Source organism: Hemiscyllium ocellatum, chromosome 28 (assembly GCF_020745735.1).
Source record: "Hemiscyllium ocellatum isolate sHemOce1 chromosome 28, sHemOce1.pat.X.cur, whole genome shotgun sequence".
NCBI classification, from domain to species: domain Eukaryota; kingdom Metazoa; phylum Chordata; class Chondrichthyes; order Orectolobiformes; family Hemiscylliidae; genus Hemiscyllium; species Hemiscyllium ocellatum.
The window spans coordinates 42,724,049-42,748,766 of record NC_083428.1 but is presented as its reverse complement, the minus strand read 5'-3'; the positions used below and the strand labels follow the sequence as shown (position 1 = coordinate 42,748,766).

At 46.5% G+C, this 24,718-nt stretch overlaps 9 non-coding genes across 9 annotated transcripts; 8 read left to right on the top strand and 1 right to left on the bottom strand.

Annotated features, from left to right (window-relative positions):
- The first annotated feature begins 818 nt into the window (after positions 1–818).
- trnak-uuu (transfer RNA lysine (anticodon UUU)) lies at positions 819–891 on the top strand. Its single transcript has one exon. It is a non-coding gene; the product is annotated as a tRNA-Lys (tRNA).
- Positions 892–1,971: 1,080 nt separating this feature from the next.
- Positions 1,972–2,044, top strand: trnak-uuu (transfer RNA lysine (anticodon UUU)). The gene has a single exon. It is a non-coding gene; the product is annotated as a tRNA-Lys (tRNA).
- Positions 2,045–3,120: 1,076 nt separating this feature from the next.
- On the top strand, positions 3,121–3,194 carry trnak-uuu (transfer RNA lysine (anticodon UUU)). Its single transcript has one exon. It is a non-coding gene; the product is annotated as a tRNA-Lys (tRNA).
- Positions 3,195–4,271: 1,077 nt separating this feature from the next.
- On the top strand, positions 4,272–4,344 carry trnak-uuu (transfer RNA lysine (anticodon UUU)). Its single transcript has one exon. It is a non-coding gene; the product is annotated as a tRNA-Lys (tRNA).
- Positions 4,345–5,419: 1,075 nt separating this feature from the next.
- Positions 5,420–5,492, top strand: trnak-uuu (transfer RNA lysine (anticodon UUU)). Its single transcript has one exon. It is a non-coding gene; the product is annotated as a tRNA-Lys (tRNA).
- A 1,074-nt stretch (positions 5,493–6,566) lies between these two features.
- On the top strand, positions 6,567–6,639 carry trnak-uuu (transfer RNA lysine (anticodon UUU)). Its single transcript has one exon. It is a non-coding gene; the product is annotated as a tRNA-Lys (tRNA).
- A 1,078-nt stretch (positions 6,640–7,717) lies between these two features.
- Positions 7,718–7,790, top strand: trnak-uuu (transfer RNA lysine (anticodon UUU)). The gene has a single exon. It is a non-coding gene; the product is annotated as a tRNA-Lys (tRNA).
- Positions 7,791–8,865: 1,075 nt separating this feature from the next.
- Positions 8,866–8,938, top strand: trnak-uuu (transfer RNA lysine (anticodon UUU)). Its single transcript has one exon. It is a non-coding gene; the product is annotated as a tRNA-Lys (tRNA).
- A 14,916-nt stretch (positions 8,939–23,854) lies between these two features.
- On the bottom strand, positions 23,855–23,927 carry trnak-cuu (transfer RNA lysine (anticodon CUU)). Its single transcript has one exon. It is a non-coding gene; the product is annotated as a tRNA-Lys (tRNA).
- Positions 23,928–24,718: the final 791 nt, after the last annotated feature.

Below are 24,718 nucleotides of genomic sequence, written 5' to 3'. Positions count from 1 at the left end.
CGACCGACTCTCCCAAGAGCATCCCCCAGGCAGCCAAACCCTTACCGCATGACTATGCATTTACCCCGAACAAATGCACCGAAACTACACATCCCTGAAAACAATGGGCAATTTAGCATGGCCAGAACACCGAGCTGCACACTTTTGGTCTGTGGGAGGAAAGCGGATCCGTCGGACGAAATCCACGCAGACACGGGGAGAATGGGCAAACTCCACGCAGGGAGTCGACCGAAGTTCGAATCCGACATGGGTCCGTGGCGCTGGGAGGCAGCAGTGAAATCCTGATTATATTTGCACATGCTGAAGTTTCGATTTATGGAGACAGCTCTCATCGATGGTCTGCCTTTTTTCTACATCAACTCCGACACATCAAACGGAACCTTCATGCGCATCTTCCTTGTTTTGGAGCTGATGGTGATGTGGCAGTGCGTGTGGGAGTGTCGGTGTCTGCGGCTTGTGGTGGGGTGGATTGTGTCGAGCAGAGAGTGGATGCTGGGGGTAGGGACTGTGCGTGGTGTTGGAGGGATGATGACGAGGCTGCCTCATGAGCACCGTTCTTACTTTGGCGGTGCTGTGTTGTAAGCTTGCTGATGGCTTGGACGGTGCCAGAGGTGTGTGTTGAGGAGGGTTGTTACAGTAGAGAGAGGACGGTGCGACAATGGAGTGGGGGTGATGAAGAGAGATGGCGGCTTGGAATCGGCCCTGCACAGCCGGGGCTGCCAGTCTTTCCCACTGAATTGTGTGGATTGTGTCAGAATGGCTGCGCGACAGTGTGAAGCGTGAACGTCTTACCCGGCTCAGGCCGGAGCCGGCCAGGAGCCCGGGTAGCTCAGTCGGTAGAGCATCAGACTTTTAATCTGAGGGTCCAGGGTTCAAGTCCCTGCTCGGGCGGGTCGCTTTTAAATTGCACTGCCACGGAACAACAGAGAAGGCGGTGCGAGCAAATCAGACTCAATGCCCTCCCGTTCTGGCGGTGGCGGAAGCAAGCACAGGCCCGTTTTGCCTGCATTTCCGAACTGTCGCAGGTGCTGCCAAACTCGCGGTGTTTCTCCCGCAACGCGTGACTTCTGTTTGAATTGATCTCTTTCAGATCCTCCAAATTTGCGAAATCAGAAATTAGCATAGAATCCCTCGACTGTGGAAACAGGCGACCGACTCTCCCAAGAGCATCCCCAGGCAGCCAAACCCTTAACCGCATGACTATGCATTTACCCCGAACAAATGCACCGAAACTACACATCCCTGAAAACAATGGGCAATTTAGCATGGCCAGAACACCGGACCTGCACACTTTTGGTCTGTGGGAGGAAAGCGGATCCGTCGGACGAAATCCACGCAGACACGGGGAGAATGGGCAAACTCCACGCAGGGAGTCGACCGAAGTTCGAATCCGACATGGGTCCGTGGCGCTGGGAGGCAGCAGTGAAATCCTGATTATATTTGCACATGCTGAAGTTTCGATTTATGGAGACAGCTCTCATCGATGGTCTGCCTTTTTTCTACATCAACTCCGACACATCAAACGGAACCTTCATGCGCATCTTCCTTGTTTTGGAGCTGATGGTGATGTGGCAGTGCGTGTGGGAGTGTCGGTGTCTGCGGCTTGTGGTGGGGTGGATTGTGTCGAGCAGAGAGTGGATGCTGGGGGTAGGGACTGTGCGTGGTGTTGGAGGGATGATGACGAGGCTGCCTCATGAGCACCGTTCTTACTTTGGCGGTGCTGTGTTGTAAGCTTGCTGATGGCTTGGACGGTGCCAGAGGTGTGTGTTTGAGGAGGGTTGTTACAGTAGAGAGAGGACGGTGCGACAATGGAGTGGGGGTGATGAAGAGAGATGGCGGCTTGGAATCGGCCCTGCACAGCCGGGGCTGCCAGTCTTTCCCACTACTGAATTGTGTGGATTGTGTCAGAATGGCTGCGCGACAGTGTGAAGCGTGAACGTCTTACCCGCCTCAGGCCGGAGCCGGCCAGGAGCCCGGGTAGCTCAGTCGGTAGAGCATCAGACTTTTAATCTGAGGGTCCAGGGTTCAAGTCCCTGCTCGGGCGGGTCGCTTTTAAATTGCACTGCCACGGAACAACAGAGAAGGCGGTGCGAGCAAATCAGACTCAATGGCCCTCCCGTTCTGGCGGTGGCGGAAGCAAGCACAGGCCCGTTTTGCCTGCATTTCCGAACTGTCGCAGGTGCTGCCCAAACTCGCGGTGTTTCTCCCGCAACGCGTGACTTCTGTTTGAATTGATCTCTTTCAGATCCTCCAAATTTGCGAAATCAGAAATTAGCATAGAATCCCTCGACTGTGGAAACAGGCGACCGACTCTCCCAAGAGCATCCCCCAGGCAGCCAAACCCTTACCGCATGACTATGCATTTACCCCGAACAAATGCACCGAAACTACACATCCCTGAAAACAATGGGCAATTTAGCATGGCCAGAACACCGGACCTGCACACTTTTGGTCTGTGGGAGGAAAGCGGATCCGTCGGACGAAATCCACGCAGACACGGGGAGAATGGGCAAACTCCACGCAGGGAGTCGACCGAAGTTCGAATCCGACATGGGTCCGTGGCGCTGGGAGGCAGCAGTGAAATCCTGATTATATTTGCACATGCTGAAGTTTCGATTTATGGAGACAGCTCTCATCGATGGTCTGCCTTTTTTCTACATCAACTCCGACACATCAAACGGAACCTTCATGCGCATCTTCCTTGTTTTGGAGCTGATGGTGATGTGGCAGTGCGTGTGGGAGTGTCGGTGTCTGCGGCTTGTGGTGGGGTGGATTGTGTCGAGCAGAGAGTGGATGCTGGGGGTAGGGACTGTGCGTGGTGTTGGAGGGATGATGACGAGGCTGCCTCATGAGCACCGTTCTTACTTTGGCGGTGCTGTGTTGTAAGCTTGCTGATGGCTTGGACGGTGCCAGAGGTGTGTGTTGAGGAGGGTTGTTACAGTAGAGAGAGGACGGTGCGACAATGGAGTGGGGGTGATGAAGAGAGATGGCGGCTTGGAATCGCCCTGCACAGCCGGGCTGCCAGTCTTTCCCACTGAATTGTGTGGATTGTGTCAGAATGGCTGCGCGACAGTGTGAAGCGTGAACGTCTTTACCCGGCTCAGGCCGGAGCCGGCCAGGAGCCCGGTAGCTCAGTCGGTAGAGCATCAGACTTTTAATCTGAGGGTCCAGGGTTCAAGTCCCTGCTCGGGCGGGTCGCTTTTAAATTGCACTGCCACGGAACAACAGAGAAGGCGGTGCGAGCAAATCAGACTCAATGGCCCTCCCGTTCTGGCGGTGGCGGAAGCAAGCACAGGCCCGTTTTGCCTGCATTTCCGAACTGTCGCAGGTGCTGCCAAACTCGCGTGTTTCTTCTCCCAAACGCGTGACTTCTGTTTGAATTGATCTCTTTCAGATCCTCCAAATTTGCGAAATCAGAAATTAGCATAGAATCCCTCGACTGTGGAAACAGGCGACCGACTCTCCCAAGAGCATCCCCCAGGCAGCCAAACCCTTACCGCATGACTATGCATTTACCCCGAACAAATGCACCGAAACTACACATCCCTGAAAACAATGGGCAATTTAGCATGGCCAGAACACCGGACCTGCACACTTTTGGTCTGTGGGAGGAAAGCGGATCCGTCGGACGAAATCCACGCAGACACGGGGAGAATGGGCAAACTCCACGCAGGGAGTCGACCGAAGTTCGAATCCGACATGGGTCCGTGGCGCTGGGAGGCAGCAGTGAAATCCTGATTATATTTGCACATGCTGAAGTTTCGATTTATGGAGACAGCTCTCATCGATGGTCTGCCTTTTTTCTACATCAACTCCGACACATCAAACGGAACCTTCATGCGCATCTTCCTTGTTTTGGAGCTGATGGTGATGTGGCAGTGCGTGTGGGAGTGTCGGTGTCTGCGGCTTGTGGTGGGGTGGATTGTGTCGAGCAGAGAGTGGATGCTGGGGGTAGGGACTGTGCGTGGTGTTGGAGGGATGATGACGAGGCTGCCTCATGAGCACCGTTCTTACTTTGGCGGTGCTGTGTTGTAAGCTTGCTGATGGCTTGGACGGTGCCAGAGGTGTGTGTTGAGGAGGGTTGTTACAGTAGAGACAGGACGGTGCGACAATGGAGTGGGGGTGATGAAGAGAGATGGCGGCTTGGAATCGGCCCTGCACAGCCGGGGCTGCCAGTCTTTCCCACTGAATTGTGTGGATTGTGTCAGAATGGCTGCGCGACAGTGTGAAGCGTCAACGTCTTACCCGCCTCCGGCCTGAGCCGGCCAGGAGCCCGGGTAGCTCAGTCGGTAGAGCATCAGACTTTTAATCTGAGGGTCCAGGGTTCAAGTCCCTGCTCGGGCGGGTCGCTTTTAAATTGCACTGCCACGGAACAACAGAGAAGGCGGTGCGAGCAAATCAGACTCAATGGCCCTCCCGTTCTGGCGGTGGCGGAAGCAAGCACAGGCCCGTTTTGCCTGCATTTCCGAACTGTCGCAGGTGCTGCCAAACTCGCGGTGTTTCTCCCGCAACGCGTGACTTCTGTTTGAATTGATCTCTTTCAGATCCTCCAAATTGCGAAATCAGAAATTAGCATAGAATCCCTCGACTGTGGAAACAGGCGACCGACTCTCCCAAGAGCATCCCCCAGGCAGCCAAACCCTTACCGCATGACTATGCATTTACCCCGAACAAATGCACCGAAACTACACATCCCTGAAAACAATGGGCAATTTAGCATGGCCAGAACACCGGACCTGCACACTTTTGGTCTGTGGGAGGAAAGCGGATCCGTCGGACGAAATCCACGCAGACACGGGGAGAATGGGCAAACTCCACGCAGGGAGTCGACCGAAGTTCGAATCCGACATGGGTCCGTGGCGCTGGGAGGCAGCAGTGAAATCCTGATTATATTTGCACATGCTGAAGTTTCGATTTATGGAGACAGCTCTCATCGATGGTCTGCCTTTTTCTACATCAACTCCGACACATCAAACGGAACCTTCATGCGCATCTTCCTTGTTTTGGAGCTGATGGTGATGTGGCAGTGCGTGTGGGAGTGTCGGTGTCTGCGGCTTGTGGTGGGGTGGATTGTGTCGAGCAGAGAGTGGATGCTGGGGGTAGGGACTGTGCGTGGTGTTGGAGGGATGATGACGAGGCTGCCTCATGAGCACCGTTCTTACTTTGGCGGTGCTGTGTTGTAAGCTTGCTGATGGCTTGGACGGTGCCAGAGGTGTGTGTTGAGGAGGGTTGTTACAGTAGAGAGAGGACGGTGCGACAATGGAGTGGGGGTGATGAAGAGAGATGGCGGCTTGGAATCGGCCCTGCACAGCCGGGGCTGCCAGTCTTTCCCACTGAATTGTGTGGATTGTGTCAGAATGGCTGCGCGACAGTGTGAAGCGTGAACGTCTTACCCGGCTCAGGCCGGAGCCGGCCAGGAGCCCGGGTAGCTCAGTCGGTAGAGCATCAGACTTTTAATCTGAGGGTCCAGGGTTCAAGTCCCTGCTCGGGCGGGTCGCTTTTAAATTGCACTGCCACGGAACAACAGAGAAGGCGGTGCGAGCAAATCAGACTCAATGGCCCTCCCGTTCTGGCGGTGGCGGAAGCAAGCAGAGGCCCGTTTTGCCTGCATTTCCGAACTGTCGCAGGTGCTGCCAAACTCGCGGTGTTTCTCCCGCAACGCGTGACTTCTGTTTGAATTGATCTCTTTCAGATCCTCCAATTTTGCGAAATCAGAAATTAGCATAGAATCCCTCGACTGTGGAAACAGGCGACCGACTCTCCCAAGAGCATCCCCCAGGCAGCCAAACCCTTACCGCATGACTATGCATTTACCCCGAACAAATGCACCGAAACTACACATCCCTGAAAACAATGGGCAATTTAGCATGGCCAGAACACCGGACCTGCACACTTTTGGTCTGTGGGAGGAAAGCGGATCCGTCAGACGAAATCCACGCAGACACGGGGAGAATGGGCAAACTCCACGCAGGGAGTCGACCGAAGTTCGAATCCGACATGGGTCCGTGGCGCTGGGAGGCAGCAGTGAAATCCTGATTATATTTGCACATGCTGAAGTTTCGATTTATGGAGACAGCTCTCATCGATGGTCTGCCTTTTTCTACATCAACTCCGACACATCAAACGGAACCTTCATGCGCATCTTCCTTGTTTTGGAGCTGATGGTGATGTGGCAGTGCGTGTGGGAGTGTCGGTGTCTGCGGCTTGTGGTGGGGTGGATTGTGTCGAGCAGAGAGTGGATGCTGGGGGTAGGGACTGTGCGTGGTGTTGGAGGGATGATGACGAGGCTGCCTCATGAGCACCGTTCTTACTTTGGCGGTGCTGTGTTGTAAGCTTGCTGATGGCTTGGACGGTGCCAGAGGTGTGTGTTGAGGAGGGTTGTTACAGTAGAGAGAGGACGGTGCGACAATGGAGTGGGGGTGATGAAGAGAGATGGCGGCTTGGAATCGGCCCTGCACAGCCGGGGCTGCCAGTCTTTCCCACTGAATTGTGTGGATTGTGTCAGAATGGCTGCGCGACAGTGTGAAGCGTGAACGTCTTACCGGCTCAGGCCGGAGCCGGCCGGAGCCCGGGTAGCTCAGTCGGTAGAGCATCAGACTTTTAATCTGAGGGTCCAGGGTTCAAGTCCCTGCTCGGGCGGGTCGCTTTTAAATTGCACTGCCACGGAACAACAGAGAAGGCGGTGCGAGCAAATCAGACTCAATGGCCCTCCCGTTCTGGCGGTGGCGGAAGCAAGCACAGGCCCGTTTTGCCTGCATTTCCGAACTGTCGCAGGTGCTGCCAAACTCGCGGTGTTTCTCTCCGCAACGCGTGACTTCTGTTTGAATTGATCTCTTTCAGATCCTCCAAATTTGCGAAATCAGAAATTAGCATAGAATCCCTCGACTGTGGAAACAGGCGACCGACTCTCCCAAGAGCATCCCCCAGGCAGCCAAACCCTTACCGCATGACTATGCATTTACCCCGAACAAATGCACCGAAACTACACATCCCTGAAAACAATGGGCAATTTAGCATGGCCAGAACACCGGACCTGCACACTTTTGGTCTGTGGGAGGAAAGCGGATCCGTCGGACGAAATCCACGCAGACACGGGGAGAATGGGCAAACTCCACGCAGGGAGTCGACCGAAGTTCGAATCCGACATGGGTCCGTGGCGCTGGGAGGCAGCAGTGAAATCCTGATTATATTTGCACATGCTGAAGTTTCGATTTATGGAGACAGCTCTCATCGATGGTCTGCCTTTTTTCTACATCAACTCCGACACATCAAACGGAACCTTCATGCGCATCTTCCTTGTTTTGGAGCTGATGGTGATGTGGCAGTGCGTGTGGGAGTGTCGGTGTCTGCGGCTTGTGGTGGGGTGGATTGTGTCGAGCAGAGAGTGGATGCTGGGGGTAGGGACTGTGCGTGGTGTTGGAGGGATGATGACGAGGCTGCCTCATGAGCACCGTTCTTACTTTGGCGGTGCTGTGTTGTAAGCTTGCTGATGGCTTGGACGGTGCCAGAGGTGTGTGTTGAGGAGGGTTGTTACAGTAGAGAGAGGACGGTGCGACAATGGAGTGGGGGTGATGAAGAGAGATGGCGGCTTGGAATCGGCCCTGCACAGCCGGGGCTGCCAGTCTTTCCCACTGAATTGTGTGGATTGTGTCAGAATGGCTGCGCGACAGTGTGAAGCGTGAACGTCTTACCCGGCTCAGGCCGGAGCCGGCCAGGAGCCCGGGTAGCTCAGTCGGTAGAGCATCAGACTTTTAATCTGAGGGTCCAGGGTTCAAGTCCCTGCTCGGGCGGGTCGCTTTTAAATTGCACTGCCACGGAACAACAGAGAAGGCGGTGCGAGCAAATCAGACTCAATGGCCCTCCCGTTCTGGCGGTGGCGGAAGCAAGCACAGGCCCGTTTTGCCTGCATTTCCGAACTGTCGCAGGTGCTGCCAAACTCGCGGTGTTTCTCCCGCAACGCGTGACTTCTGTTTGAATTGATCTCTTTCAGATCCTCCAAATTTGCGAAATCAGAAATTAGCATAGAATCCCTCGACTGTGGAAACAGGCGACCGACTCTCCCAAGAGCATCCCCCAGGCAGCCAAACCCTTACCGCATGACTATGCATTTACCCCGAACAAATGCACCGAAACTACACATCCCTGAAAACAATGGGCAATTTAGCATGGCCAGAACACCGGACCTGCACACTTTTGGTCTGTGGGAGGAAAGCGGATCCGTCGGACGAAATCCACGCAGACACGGGGAGAATGGGCAAACTCCACGCAGGGAGTCGACCGAAGTTCGAATCCGACATGGGTCCGGCGCTGGGAGGCAGCAGTGAAATCCTGATTATATTTGCACATGCTGAAGTTTCGATTTATGGAGACAGCTCTCATCGATGGTCTGCCTTTTTTCTACATCAACTCCGACACATCAAACGGAACCTTCATGCGCATCTTCCTTGTTTTGGAGCTGATGGTGATGTGGCAGTGCGTGTGGGAGTGTCGGTGTCTGCGGCTTGTGGTGGGGTGGATTGTGTCGAGCAGAGAGTGGATGCTGGGGGTAGGGACTGTGCGTGGTGTTGGAGGGATGATGACGAGGCTGCCTCATGAGCACCGTTCTTACTTTGGCGGTGCTGTGTTGTAAGCTTGCTGATGGCTTGGACGGTGCCAGAGGTGTGTGTTGAGGAGGGTTGTTACAGTAGAGAGAGGACGGTGCGACAATGGAGTGGGGGTGATGAAGAGAGATGGCGGCTTGGAATCGGCCCTGCACAGCCGGGGCTGCCAGTCTTTCCCACTGAATTGTGTGGATTGTGTCAGAATGGCTGCGCGACAGTGTGAAGCGTGAACGTCTTACCCGGCTCAGGCCGGAGCCGGCCAGGAGCCCGGTTAGCTCAGTCGGTAGAGCATCAGACTTTTAATCTGAGGGTCCAGGGTTCAAGTCCCTGCTCGGGCGGGTCGCTTTTAAATTGCACTGCCACGGAACAACAGAGAAGGCGGTGCGAGCAAATCAGACTCAATGGCCCTCCCGTTCTGGCGGTGGCGGAAGCAAGCACAGGCCCGTTTTGCCTGCATTTCCGAACTGTCGCAGGTGCTGCCAAACTCGCGGTGTTTCTCCGCAACGCGTGACTTCTGTTTGAATTGATCTCTTTCAGATCCTCCAAATTTGCGAAATCAGAAATTAGCATAGAATCCCTCGACTGTGGAAACAGGCGACCGACTCTCCCAAGAGCATCCCCCAGGCAGCCAAACCCTTACCGCATGACTATGCATTTACCCCGAACAAATGCACCGAAACTACACATCCCTGAAAACAATGGGCAATTTAGCATGGCCAGAACACCGGACCTGCACACTTTTGGTCTGTGGGAGGAAAGCGGATCCGTCGGACGAAATCCACGCAGACACGGGGAGAATGGGCAAACTCCACGCAGGGAGTCGACCGAAGTTCGAATCCGACATGGGTCCGTGGCGCTGGGAGGCAGCAGTGAAATCCTGATTATATTTGCACATGCTGAAGTTTCGATTTATGGAGACAGCTCTCATCGATGGTCTGCCTTTTTTCTACATCAACTCCGACACATCAAACGGAACCTTCATGCGCATCTTCCTTGTTTTGGAGCTGATGGTGATGTGGCAGTGCGTGTGGGAGTGTCGGTGTCTGCGGCTTGTGGTGGGGTGGATTGTGTCGAGCAGAGAGTGGATGCTGGGGGTAGGGACTGTGCGTGGTGTTGGAGGGATGATGACGAGGCTGCCTCATGAGCACCGTTCTTACTTTGGCGGTGCTGTGTTGTAAGCTTGCTGATGGCTTGGACGGTGCCAGAGGTGTGTGTTGAGGAGGGTTGTTACAGTAGAGAGAGGACGGTGCGACAATGGAGTGGGGGTGATGAAGAGAGATGGCGGCTTGGAATCGGCCCTGCACAGCGGGGCTGCCAGTCTTTCCCACTGAATTGTGTGGATTGTGTCAGAATGGCTGCGCGACAGTGAGAAGCGTGAACGTCTTACCCGGCTCAGGCTTGCATTTCCGAACTGTCGCAGGTGCTGCCAAACTCGCGGTGTTTCTCCAGCAACGCGTGGCTTCTGTTTGAATTTGTTATGTTATTCAGGTGGATATCCTCAATAGGTATGGGTTACTACCGGATTAAACTACAGTACCTCGGGTATGTACCTGAGGCCGTTACCTGTCAAGTTTACCAGTGGTCCCTATTGACTGTATGGTTCTGATAGCTACAAACTCGGCTGGGTTTATCGCAGGTCTCTAGGTCCCTTCGGTTTATCCTTTCACCTAGGAGTGTGAGGGATTCACTTTAAGTCAATCCTAATGCCTTCTCAGCTAAGTTCTAGACTTAACATACCAACACAAAGGTAAACATATCTTATCAAATAAAGGTTCGGCGAATACGAAGTGTGTGGTGTAAAATATAATAGAAATTTATCACTATAATAAGTTGAATACTCACAATCAGATGTTTTCAGTTAATCACAATCGTTACAGCCTTTTTGAATGTTCTTAAAAGATACCTAGGATAAAAGCAGAGCTTAATACTTGAGTGTCCCAAATGGGATCTTCTTAGACTAGCGTGTTTCAGCTAGTTGGTTCAGATTGTATCTTCTTCAGGCTAGAATGCAGTGCCTCAACCGAGAATCTTTTAGGCAGGCGTATTTCAGCAAGCTCTTAGCCGTCCGTATGCTTCATCCGATCGGTCTGTATTTTGCACAAATGTGTCTTTTCTGCAAGCCTGGTGGTTCAGAGGATCTGCAGTTAAGCCGAGATGGTTGGGTGACTCATTGTCTGTGTTTCAAGACAAGAGTGAGTTCTGTCTGTTTTAGCTCTGCTTTTATCCCTTACAGTCTAAGTTAAGCGATTACATCATTTGTTTAAAGAACTGGAATCTCAAACTGTGCCTCGGTCAGCATTGTTTAAAGGTCGCGTTAAACACTTAATTAGCTGAGAAAACAATTAGTAGCTGATAAGTAGCTGGTAAAGACCAGCTGCCACGTAGTCATAGTTATTCTTAATTGTTGCTAGGCTAAAATACAATAAAGAGTTAATAGTATCATTGTTGCTACAATCTAATATAATCAGGTAAAATTCCACAGAAGAATCGAGTCTTTTCATGAAGAAGTAGACGGATCCCATGACACTTAACGAGTTAATAGCATCATTGCTGTTAAGCTTAATCTTATACAATATAATATAATCAGGTAAAATTCCACAGAAGAATCGAGTCTTTTCATGAAGAAGTAGACGGATCCCATGACACTTAACGAGTTAATAGCATCATTGTTGTTAAGCTTAATCTTATACAATATAATATAATAAGTTAAAATTCCACAGAGGAATCGAGTCTTTTCATGAAGAAGTAATGGATCCCGTGACGTCCCCCTCTTGAAAAGCGAGATTTCCCCATGTGTCTTTAAAAAGTTCAAATGATAGCTGAACAGAGTTCTACAATGATTGTTGTACCAATAGCAGCATGTATCAGGAATTTTTCGTTTTTCTGCGCTCCATTATTATTGTCTTCACTTTATTCATCAGCGATGTAGTTTGTTGCAGTTGACGCTCTTATTATGAAAGCTATTGTGAGTAAAGCGGAAAAGGCAACATTAAATCAACGCATAAATTTCATTTAATTATGCGAAATCATTCTGAGTCAGACTTCCCATGGCGGGTTTCATGATCAGATTCAGTTGTTGGGGTTCCGACGAATTTCATCAGTGGATTTCGTTTCCAATCATGTTGGTCGTCAAAGAGCCGGACCTCTGGTTTCCATGTTGGTTTTGGTTCGGGGTCTTGACAGCCATCGTGTTTCCAACTGTACCATGAAGTTTGTTGGACCGTCCGTTTTGGTCTTTCATTCAGAATCCTCATTTTGTACTCATGGAAGTCTTTGAGATCCTGTTTGCGGTCTCTTTCGCATGCCATGTACGGGATATTTTGTGTTGTCTCTGGAGTTCCCTCAGGAGGCAGTCATTGTATCCAGGTGGGTTCTTATATTCTCTTTCCGTCCATTTCCAATTATGGGTCGGTGATGTATAAGTTACCACCGTTTCTATGGCTTTAGGTGACCATGTCCATTTTGACCATTCGGTTATCATATCGATTTGTGGATGAGGTAACGGTCTGTTGGCTTCTCTGGTTACGTAATTAAACTCGTCTTGTTTTATGTTGGATCGGAGCATGTTTAGGTCGGTTAGGTTTTCTTCATTCCGCTTTTGTAGTTTTGCAACATAGTTCAGACAGTCCACAAAGGTATATTTTCCTTTGGAGAGTATCATTAAGTGTTCAGCCAGGTTATGGCCTCTTCTACGGTCATACTGTACCATATATTCTTTTGAAAGGGGTGTTTGTCGAATGCGTTCCCCTTTGAGCAAATCTGGGTCTGGCAACATCTTCGTTGGTTTGCATACAGAAAGTAATATGTTCATATTCAATTCTTCGAATAGCATTGAGCAAAATGTGCATATTAGTCTCTGTGCCTTTTTACGTCCATTACAATTTAAACATTGTCCAATGTTGTGTTCTTTTAGAACTGTTCTTGGCTCAGTCCACCATCCGTATTCCGTGTGGTGTTGGTTTCCTTCTTTCTAGTTACCCATTCTTTAATTTTTGGATATTGATAAAGGAATATTGAGGTTGTTTTTTTTTCGCATAGATGCAGAGGGTTTGTTGAGTTCCAGTAATGTAAGTTTTTGGTTCCATTTTGGTACACAGGTTTTCTGTGGTTTTGGTTTCTTCCAAGGTGGTAGCTGCTTGGACTTATTTTGTTTTTCTGGTTTAGCGTCACCCAGAGACGGGTCGCGTCTGTGTTTCAAAGGTTTGGTTTGGTTTTTGGTTTGGACAAACGAAGGTTTATCCTGGTTCGAGGTCTGTGTTAAGACCGAATGACAGACAATTAATGTCTTTAGAATCAAGTGAATGGTAGCACAATAAATGGCCCATTCTGGTTCGTAATTAAAAGATATGATTATGGTTGAGGAGATCAGTGTTAAAAACGATCCCCATTCTCCCTTAGTAATTCCAAATTTTCTTTGTTTAAATTCAAAGCCAATCATAATTGTGAGAATTAGTCCTATACCTAGGGTCAAATGGACCCATTTATATTTTACCAAGCCCCAAAGGAGCTGGAGTCCTTTCAGAATGTTTCCTCCTATAATGGGTAGGTGGTGGCAGTAGGCGTCCCATAGACCTACGGGCATGACTACAGGGCTAAATTGTTCTTTCATGTGGGAGAAAATACCACATTGGTTCAAGGAATTCCCGTTCCTTCACAATAGTTCAGAGTCCCAAGTAAGTCTTGGTTTTGTTTTCCCAGGAAGTCTAGGACTTCTTGGTATTTGGTTGTGGTTTCATCCATGCTTGCCGGTCGAGGAAGCAGGATGTGGTTTATTTTCGTTCTGGAATCAATCCCTTGATTAATGGCTTGAGTAATGGCCAAATTACGACCACAAACACCCAGAGTAGGATAAGTCCCACTAAGAGCAGTGTATGTTGTTCTAGGCCAAGCCATGATAGAATCCAATAAATCCAATCATAGATTTGCACCCAAATGTTTGCAGTAGTTTGTAATACTGACATAGTCCATGCATTAATATGCAAGTTATCATACCAATTTTTTCTTGATTCTTCTACCCATATTTTTATCTCTTCCTGTAGAGTTTTTTGGTCAGCCTTCCTTTCTTTTGATATTAGGTTCTGGAGGGTCTTTAGCTTCTCGTCATCCGTTGGGCCCGAGAAGGTTATCTCCATCCATTGCTTTTCTGAATAGATGGTTAGCATTCTTTCAAAATGTTCTAGGTCAGGTTTGGGTTTTTCTATTTTTAGATTAATTTTTTCTGCCGGGTTCTTATAAGTTTCTCTGTTTTGTCTCATAATTTTGCCATTACATCCGACATGTCCTGTCGTAACATTAAATTCTCCTGACTGGTTTGTTAGCCAGGTATTTCCAGATGGGAAGTACTCTATCTGGCAATCTTTTTTAACATATTGAACCGTGTTATTATCACAGGGTTTTAATAGGATTAAATTAGAGAATTCGATCAGTTGAGGCTGATTGTTAATTTGAATACATTTTTCCTTTTTCAGCCACCCATTTTTTAGGCTTTGCCAAATTGGTTGTTTTATTTTAGTTTCGTAATTTTCGTTTGTGAGAATGGATTTGATCTCTACTAGTGAGATCTTTAGTTGCTGATCTTTGTTTTCCACGTGGGGTCTGTATACCCTTGAGGTTAAATCAGCTATTGTCCTGTTTTCTGTTCTTACGGTGTTATGCAACCATCGTCTAGTTATTACATTTAATTGATTTCTAAGGTCATTAAAGGCAATTTGCCAGGCTTGGTCTTTTTGATTGTTATCACCTCTATTATTAGGTTTTTTGAGTTTTCCCATTGTATTTTCTGATTTTTGAATAAATCCTTAATATATGCTTCTGCCTGTTGTTGTCTATTATTATTATTATTTTCATTATTGTTGCTGTTACTGCTTTTTTTGATTTGTGGTTATCACCAGCCATCTATCAGGAGAAGATTGTTCCCAAAAGGTGGCATTCTGCTTTGTTTTGTAGCAGTGCATCCTGCCCCAATGGTAGCAGTACAGAGTTGTATTTTCTACTTTTATTTCAGTTCCCTGTCTTTGTGGGTCTTTTAGGAAGTATTTTAATTTTTCCCAGTCTTGATATACTGATTTCCATTTAGATGTTTGATTTCCATCTGGTTTTTCTGCCTCAGTGTTATACTTTTGGTATTATTTTCATAGTAATTATCCTAAGGAACTTCATAAGTGTATCCACATTTAAATCTACCGTGTTCTATATATACTACTTTTCCTGAGTTGGGAATTTTGCAGGACCATGGTCCATGGGTTTCATTTCTTTTTGCTCTATTATCATTTGGGCAGTTTTGGAGGAGAGCGGTATTGTATCCTGATGGACTATAACATTGTGTGGCTTTATCGGTGCATCCAATTATATGGGTGTTATTTTTATAATAATAGTAACAGGATTCATTTGTTTGTCTCTTGTGGTTTACATCTTCCCATTCTTTCCCTTGGTCTCTTTAGGTAAGGATAATTCTGCTTCATACCCTAAGGCAAAGTGGTTACAGACATCTATATATTGTCTGAATAACTTCGTAAAGTTTACTGGTTTCTTTAGTAATTCTCCTATTTCTTCTCTGGACTTGGATTGGTTAAAGATGGTAGGATCGCATATTATCAGTGTTTCGTTTTCTTTAAACATTTTCTTAAGGTAATAAGTTCCTAATCCTTGAACTTGCGTATCATCTTGTCCTAGTAGGGTGAGGTAAACCTGATCCGTGTCACCTGTGGCATTCCATCTTTGTCCTTGGTCACCTCCTTCTTGGTAGTGCCAAGTAGAGTTTGCATATAGTATTATCGGTTGGTGAGTGTTCATATTATTTAGGGGGGTTGCCAATATTTGGATAGGAGCAGTTATAGTGGTTTTTCGATCCTGGACTCTGATAGTCTGAACGGTTATACGTTTTGTATAAACAGTAGAGCCATCTATCTCTCTCTGAGGTTTCTTCATTTGTTGTAACATTTTGTATACTATAAGATAGTAATTTGTCTATCCAATTTTGTATAAGATTATCTATTCTTTGATCTTGTTCTTGGTTTTCATTCCCAAGCTCCTGTTTTAAGATTATTATGTCTAAGGTGTATGTGTGTCCTATAATTTCTTCTCCTATCATTTCTGCTGAGGGTCTTGGATCTGTCCAAGTTTCATATTTTTGAGCTTGCGCAACATTTATCGTAATTAGTCCTAACATTTCTAGGGCCATGTTAGATAGGGTTAATCCTCCTATTATTAGAGGCATTCCTGCTGAATTTGTCGAGTTACTGTTGCTGTCGGGGTTATTACCTGTGTTACATTCCAGGCTGCGCTTTATTACTGCCTGCAGTATCCATCCTATAGTTAGAAAGGCTAATACTATAAATAGTAGGGTGTGTTGAACTATATTACACTTAGAGCAGTGTTCTGCCGTGAGTTTCTTTTGTTTAATCGTCTTAGTCTCTTCTTTCTTGGTTTTTTTTTTATTTAAGTTTAGGAGGGTTTTTTACTTTTGGTATCCTTTTGCCTTTCCCTAATTGTCCTAACTCCATATTGTTCTCTTTTTGTTTTTTGTTTCCTTTAAATATTGGTTTCCAATTTTTTTCATTTCTGCAGTTTACATCTCTTTTGGAGGTTAAAAATCCCTCCATTTGTTCCCTGTGTTTCTCTTCTTCTCCTAAATATACAGCCATCCAATCTGCCATGTTCTTAGTCTTTGTTAACTGGTCTTATATTATCTACAGATAAAGTCCTTTCCTTACCTTCCTTCCCAACTGTCACTGTCCTATTTCCTACTTGGATTATCTGTTGAGGCAAATGATAGCGGGCTTTAAAGGCTCTTCCTGATTTATTTTGTTTTTTCTCTTGTACCCAATCTCCTACTTTAGGTTGCCAAAATTTTCTGTCTTGAATTTTCTGTTCCCTTTGTTGTCTTAATTCTTCTTTTTTAGTTTTTAGGAGATCTATCCATTCTTTTTTAAGTTTAGTTTGGGTTTCTATTTCAGGCTTATTTTCTGTATTCATTTGTACTCCATATCTCAAATAGTGCGGAGTTATATGGTTCTCTGCTCCTAAGAGATCTATGGGTGTGTTATTGATGGCCAGCTGCACCTCCTTCAACCATTGACTCCAACTACCACCGCGAGTGCACAATAATTTTGCCAAGGCTAGTTTGACATCTTGGTTTCTCCGTTCTACCTTTCCTGCCGATTCAGGATGGTAAGGTGTGCTAAACTCAAGCTGTATCCCATGAGCGGTACACCACATGTTAAAGTCCTGGTTTTTAAAGCCAGGTCCTTGGTCTGTATGAATTACTCTGGGAGGCCCATTAGCGACCAGAATCAACTCACTAGCTTCTATAACATCTTGTGTCCTACAACTCTTTGTTGGGATCAGGGTGGTGAATCCGGTACATTCATCATTACATACTAGGCAATATTTATTCGGTCTTTTAAATGGCTTTTTCCCGTGAGAGGTCGGCAATGGGCCGATAAAATCCATTATCCATTTATACCCGGGCTCCATATTTTGTGACCGAATAATTTTCGGTTCTTTTTTAGTTCCTCCCTTGATATTATATTTTAGGCAAGTTTTGCATTCATTACAATATCTTTTAACTTCTGCATTCATCCCAGGCCACCAGTATTTCTGCTTTAGGTGTGACTGAGTGGTTTTTATTCCTGGATGCACGGCCCCTAAGCCTTCGTGGGCCGTCTTGATAAGTTCTCTTCTCCCTTTCCTAGGGGGTATTATCTTAGCCTGTTCTGTGGTTTGATCTTTAAATTTGGTTTTGACTACCCCATCAGATTCTTCCCAGTAGTCCTGATTTTTAGGGTATCCTTTTACTTCCTTGCCCTGAAGTAAGTCTTCCAATTCTTTGTCCTGATTCTCTTTTTTCATTTGCCTAGTTATTACTCTTATTTTATATTCTTTTCCCAAACTTGCGGCTTTGGCTGCTCGGTCAGCTAGATCATTTCCTTTTTTGTGTTCACCTTCTTTCTGGTGTCCTCTGACATGTATTACTTTTACATTTGGGAGGTTTTCTTTTAATCTAGCTATTTCTTCCCATATTTGTCTATATTGTATGGGGTGATTCCTACAATCATGGAATCCTTTTTCACTCCATTTATCTAGTTCCTCGTTATAGCCTCTACTGGCATAAAAGCTATCTGTACAAACGAGAATTTGGAGTTCTGCAGGAAATTGGCTTGCTTCTTTTAAGGCTAATTCTAACGCCTTTACTTCTGTTTTCTGGGCTGAACCTCCCAGTGGTCCTTTTATTTATAAGACCTTTTCTTCTTGGAACTCATTGTTTAGTTTTGTACCGATTACTATTCCTATTCCTGTTAATTTTTCTTCTTTACCTTGTTTATCCAGGCCTCTTTGGGCACTACCATCTGTATAGATGTACATATCTGGATTGAATTCAGTTTTTTCTTCAGTAGCAGCTAGTTTACATTTCGGTGTCCACCAAGTATCTGTTTTTCCTGTAAGGGGCTGTATTTCTATAGTGGGGTCAGCTAGTAGGATATCCCATTTTTCATACCTGGCCGAGTGGACCCTTTGGCTCCTTTCTATTTTTTGTTGTTTGGATTGTAATTCTGCCAATTCCGTGAGGATTATTATCTTTCCTTCCCCTTGGATTTTTCTGATGGGTTCCACTGCTCTAGTTATGGCTACCCATGTTTTTTCTATTTTTGGGTATTTCCTCTCTGTTTCTGTAAAGTTTAAATAGATATATTGGAAGGGTTTGTTCTGTCCTTGACTGGTTACTCTTACGGTGGCACTTTCTTGCCCTATAATTACTTCTAGTGTAATGTCTTTCCCTGGTTCATGCTTTCCCATGTTTTCTGCTTTATTTAATTGGTTGATTAGTTCATTTAGGTTATTTTGATCTTCTTCAGTCCATGAGAATACTTTCTCAGTTAGTTTTTTGTACAGGGGTTTAGATATTTCTGCATATCCTGGGACAAAGTCTCTGGCATAGTTACATAGGCCTAATATTGCTTGTAATTCTTTAATTTTGGTAGGAGGTTGAATATCAGCTATTTTTTCACTGTATTCTTCAGTTAGTCCTTTCCCTGCATTGGTTAGTTCCACTCCTAAGTATTTTACCTTTTCTCTGGCGATCTGGGATTTTGCTAGTCCAATTATATATCCCTTATGGTACAGGTGTTCCATTATTCTATGTAGGCAGGCAAAATGTTCTTCTAGGTCACCATGAGTGATATAAATATAATCGACATAGCATTCTATTTGTCCTGGTGGAGCTAAGTTTTGTACTGTTTTTCTGACCTCTGCAGAAAATATTACAGGGCTGTTTAGGTATCCCTGAGGGAGTCTGGTCCAAACTAATTGTCTCCCTAGGGTGTCTGTTATGGCTGTATATGGCCATTCTTCTTTTGGGATTGGATGACTCCAAAATCCATTTGATAAGTCTAGGGTAGTTTTATATTTCTCCCTTCTTAAGGTATTCAATGTAGTCTGAGCTCCTTTAAAGTATGACGAGAAGGGCACTGATCCTGAATTCAAGTCTCGGTAGTCACAGACAAGTCTGTACTTTCCTGGCTTACCAGGCTTTGGTATTCCAATTATGGGTGTATTGTATGGGGATCCTTTTTCTATTAGGACTCCCTGTTCCTCAAGTCTTTCTATGACTTTTTGGATTTCCCTAGCTATCTCTGGTTTGTTGATGCCGTACTTCTTTTTGATTTTGAAGTGTCCCATTCCTGTGGGAGTGGGATCAATGTTTAGATTACCGCAATGGTATGAGTCCTTTTGCCAGATTTCCCACTGAGTTTGCACTAGGTGTTTTATTTTTGCTCTGATTTTGGGGTTGCTTTCTTTATCTAAAATTTCTTTTAAGTCTTCTGTTCTTTTGTCTTCTGTTTGTTCTAGTAGTTTGTGTCTTTTAATGTCTTCCCATCCTAATATTACTGGTTCTCCCTGGTCTTTTAGACCTTCTATAATTAGAGCTTTAGTCTCTATTTGTTTTCCATTTTTTAGGATTAATTTGATTTTTCCTACATTTGCCCATTTTACAGGTGCTCCTATGCCCTGATAAGGTTCTGTTCCTACTTTTGGTATGTTTAGTTTTTCTGCCAAACTTTTGTCCATTAATGACATTTCTGCCCCTGTGTCTAGCATTATTGTGAGCCATTGCTGTCTGTGGGGTTTATACCCCTCTATTTTTCCTTGTTCTTGAGGGTAGCATGGTTCTGCTGCTGTCTGTCTGGGTTTTCTCACCATCCCTGTCTGGTGGATTCTTTGCCCTTCTGTATTTCTTTCGTCCCCTTGTGCTTGCACTCTGGCTGATCCAGAGGTTATTGCTTGTCCCTGACTGTTTCTGGGTCTCAGGTTGTATCGTTTTTGTTGAACTTGTCCATTTGGAGGCCTAGGTCTAAAATTTTGTTGGGGTGGCCTATATTCCCGAGGTTGTTGTGGTTGCTGGGCTGGCTGTCGTGGAGGTTGGTATCCCCCTCTAGCTCTTGGGTCTTGATAATTCGGAATGGGGTTTCTCCCTAAATAGTTTGGCTTACTCCTGGAATTGGTCTAGGAGGTAGCTGCTGTCGGGGAGGTCCCTGGTTCCTGGGTTGGACTTTTTCCACTACCTGAACCAATGGTTCATATTGGGGTCGGTATGTCCATGGTTTTCTTTGGTTTTGTTGGCGTCCTTGCGCCTTGGGTTTCTGGGTTTCTGATTTAGGTTTTTCTGATTTCCTTTCCTTGGCTTCTGGTTGAGGTCCGTGGGGATTTTGTTTTCCTATTCTATCTAGGGATAGATTGAGGACTTCTCCTAAGTTGATTAATTCTTGTCTGAATACTTGCCATGGGTTTTGTCCCTGTCCTAGTGCTCTGTTTGTGGCTTCCCTGAGCCTGTTTGCATGGCCTTCGTTCTGGAATTGTCTGAATAATTGCGACCTGACTTGGACATAGTTTATTTCTAGATCTTCAGCGGATTGTGCTACCTGGAGCATTGTTCTCCCTGATTCCAGGAGTGTTTTGAATATCTTGTTGGCTGCTTCTGCTCTTTGGGTTCCATATACCCGGTTGTGGGCTTCATGGAGTATGGTAACTAGATTTATGGTGGTGTGCGGTTCCTGATCTAAAGCAGGACAATCCAGGGCTTTAAATAAATCTGAATTTTCTTGGGGGTTAGTCCTTCCAAGAAGGCTTTTAGTTTTTCGAAATGTTGAATTATATATTTTATTGCTGCTCTGTCATCTGAGGGAAAGTCTAGGAAGCAGATTTTAAAATTTTTCAGTGAGGGATCACCGTACACACGGTGGGCTGCTACCGGTTGTGGTGCTTGTCCGGCTTGTCCGGGCCTGGGATTATTGATTAGCCATCGGGCTTTTTCTACAGCATGTTGCGCCACTAGGAATTGTGGTGCTACTCTATTTAGTTGGGGTATTTGGAGCACTCTGTCTACTGCCACTATAATTTGCTGAGCTATATCTTCTGCCCAGGCATGTTCTGACATGCCTGGTACTAGCGGTACTTCTCTTCCCCTTAGGTCTGTTTCTCTTCTAATTACTGTTACCGTATGTTGAGCTGGTAGAACGCCAGCGGTATGCTGGTGGGCTGGTTCTAGGGGGTTTCCAGTTCCATCTGCTGGTATACATCCATCACAGTGATGGTGAGTTCCATCTACATATTCTATTCTGAACCTGTATCGGAGTCTTGCTGCTGTAAGTTCTCCATTGAGTCTGTTTAGTCCTTCTAGGACTGACTCATCTGCCCTCAGTCTTACCTCCTGACCTCTTAGGTTAGGTGGGGAGACTATATTGTCGTTTCCTGCTGCGATTATTTCTGCCCAATCATTTCTAAAATAATAGGCAGGTATATTGGCCATTTTCTTTTTCATTTTGAGGGGCTTTTATTTTTTTGTACTATTTGATATATCCCTACAGAAGGAGTTTATTTGGTGACAAAGATAATATTTACGCCGTGAGGTTCAAGGTAGTGCAATCTCTCGAGCCCCACGTTGGGCACCAATTGTTATGTTATTCAGGTGGATATCCTCAATAGGTATGGGTTACTACCGGATTAAACTACAGTACCTCGGGCATATACCTGAGGCCGTTACCTGTCAAGTTTACCAGTGGTCCCTATTGACAGTATGGTTCTGATAGCTACAAACTCGGCTGGGTTTATCGCAGGTCTCTAGGTCCCTTCAGTTTATCCTTTCACCTAGGAGTGAGAGGGATTCACTTTAAGTCAATCCTAATGCCTTCTCAGCTAAGTTCTAGACTTAACACACCAACACAAAGGTAAACATATCTTATCAAATAAAGGTTAGGCGAATACGAAGTGTGTGGTGTAAAATATAATAGAAATTTATCACTATAGTAAGTTGAATACTCACAATCAGATGTTTTCAGTTAATCACAATCGTTACAGCCTTTTTGAATGTTCTTAAAAGATACCTAGGATAAAAGCAGAGCTTAATACCTGAGTGTCCCAAATGGGATCTTCTTAGACTAGCGTGTTTCAGCTAGTTGGTTCAGATTGTATCTTCTTCAGGCTAGAATGCAGTGCCTCAACCGAGAATCTTTTAGGCAGGCGTATTTCAGCAAGCTCTTAGCCGTCCGTATGCTTCATCCGATCGGTCTGTATTTTGCACAAATGTGTCTTTTCTGCAAGCCTGGTGGTTCAGAGGATCTGCAGTTAAGCCGAGATGGTTGGGTGACTCATTGTCTGTGTTTCAAGACAAGAGTGAGTTCTGTCTGTTTTAGCTCTGCTTTTATCCCTTACAGTCTAAGTTAAGCAATTACATCATTTGTTTAAAGAACTGGAATCTCAAACTGTGCCTCGGTCAGCATTGTTTAAAGGTCGCGTTAAACACTTAATTAGCTGAGAAAACAATATGTAGCTGATAAGTAGCTGGTAAAGAGCAGCTGCCACGTAGTCATAGTTATACTTAATTGTTGCTAGGCTAAAATACAATAAAGAGTTAATAGTATCATTGTTGCTACAATCTAATATAATCAGGTAAACTTCCACAGAAGAATCGAGTCTTTTCATGAAGAAGTAGACGGATCCCATGACACTTAACGAGTTAATAGCATCATTGCTGTTAAGCTTAATCTTGTACAATATAATATAATCAGGTAAAATTCCACAGAAGAATCGAGTCTTTTCATGAAGAAGTAGACGGATCCCATGACACTTAACGAGTTAATAGCATCATTGTTGTTAAGCTTAATCTTATACAATATAATATAATAAGTTAAAATTCCACAGAGGAATCGAGTCTTTTCATGAAGAAGCAATGGATCCCGTGACAAATTGATCTCTTTCAGATCCTCCAAATTTGCGAAATCAGAAATTAGCATAGAATCCCTCGACTGTGGAAACAGGCGACCGACTCTCCCAAGAGCATCCCCCAGGCAGCCAAACCCTTACCGCATGACAATGTATTTACCCCGAACAAATGCACCGAAAATACACATCCCTGAAAACAATGGGCAATTTAGCATGGCCAGAACACCTGACCTGCACACTTTTGGTCTGTGGGAGGAAAGCGGATCCGTCGGACGAAATCCACGCAGACACGGGGAGAATGGGCAAACTCCACGCAGGTAGTCGACCGAAGTTCGAATTCGACATGGGTCCGTGGCGCTGGGATGAAGAATCTCTCTCACACCGACACTCCCACACGCACTGCCACATCACCATCAGCTCCAAAGCAAGGAAGATGCGCATGAAGGTTCCGTTTGATGTGTCTGAGTCGATTTTGAAGAAAAGCAGACCATCGATTTGAGAGCTCTCCATAAATCGAAGCTTCAGCATGTGCAATTATAATCAGGATTTCACTGCTTCCTCCCAGCGCCACGGACCCACGTCGATTCGAATCTCGGGCGACTACCTGTGTGGAGTTTGCACATTCAGCCCGTGTCTGCGTGGATTTCGTCCGACGGATCCGCTTTCCTCCCACACTCCAAAAGTGTGCAGGTCAGGTGTTCTGGCCATGCTAAATTGCCCATTGTTTTCAGGGATGTGTAGGTTCGGTGCATTTGTTCGGGGTAAATACATAGTCATGCGGTATGGGTTTGGGTGCCTGGGGGATGCTCCTGGGAGAGTCGGTCGCCTGTTTCCTCAGTCGAGGGATTCTATGCTAATTTCTGATTTCGCACATTTGGAGGACCTGAAAGAGATCAATTCAAACAGAAGCCACGCGTTGCGGCAGGCAAAACGGGCCTGCAATTGCTTCCCCACCGCCAGAACGGGAGGGCCATTGAGTCTGATTTGCTCGCACCGTCTTCTCTGTTGTCCTGTGGCAGTGCAATTTAAAAGCGACCCGCCCGAGCAGGGACTTAAACCCTGGACCCTCAGATTAAGAGTCTGATGCTCTACCGACTGAGCTACCCGGGAGCCAGGCGTGCGCTTGCACGAGCTGGCAAAAACGTCCACGCTTCACACTGCCGCGCAGCCATTCTGCCACAATCCACACAATTCAGTGGGAAAGACTGGCAGCCCCGGCTGTGCAGGGCCGATTCCAAGCCGCCATCTCTCTTCATCACCCCCACTCCATTGCCGCACCGTCCTGTCTCTACTGTAACAACCCTCCTCAACACACACTTCTGGCACCGTCCAAGCCATCAGCAAGCTTACAACACAGGACCGCCAAAGAAAGAACGGTGCTCATGAGACAGCCTCGTCATCATCCCTCCAACACCACGCACAGTCTCCACCCCCAGCATCCACTCTCTGCTCGACACAATCCACCCCACCACAAGCCGCAGACTCCGACACTCCCACACGCACTGCCACATCGCCATTGCTCCAAAACAAGGAAGATGCGCATGAAGGTTCCGTTTGATGTGTCTGAGTCGATTTTGAAGAAAAGCAGACCATCGATTTGAGAGCTCTCCATAAATCGAAGCTTCAGCATGTGCAATTATAATCAGGATTTCACTGCTTCCTCCCAGCGCCACGGACCCACGTCGATTCGAATCTCGGGCGACTACCTGTGTGGAGTTTGCACATTCAGCCCGTGTCTGCGTGGATTTCGTCCGTCGGATCCGCTTTCCTCCCACACTCCAAAAGTGTGCAGGTCAGGTGTTCTGGCCATGCTAAATTGCCCATTGTTTTCAGGGATGTGTAGGTTCGGTGCATTTGTTCGGGGTAAATACATAGTCATGCGGTATGGGTTTGGGCGCCTT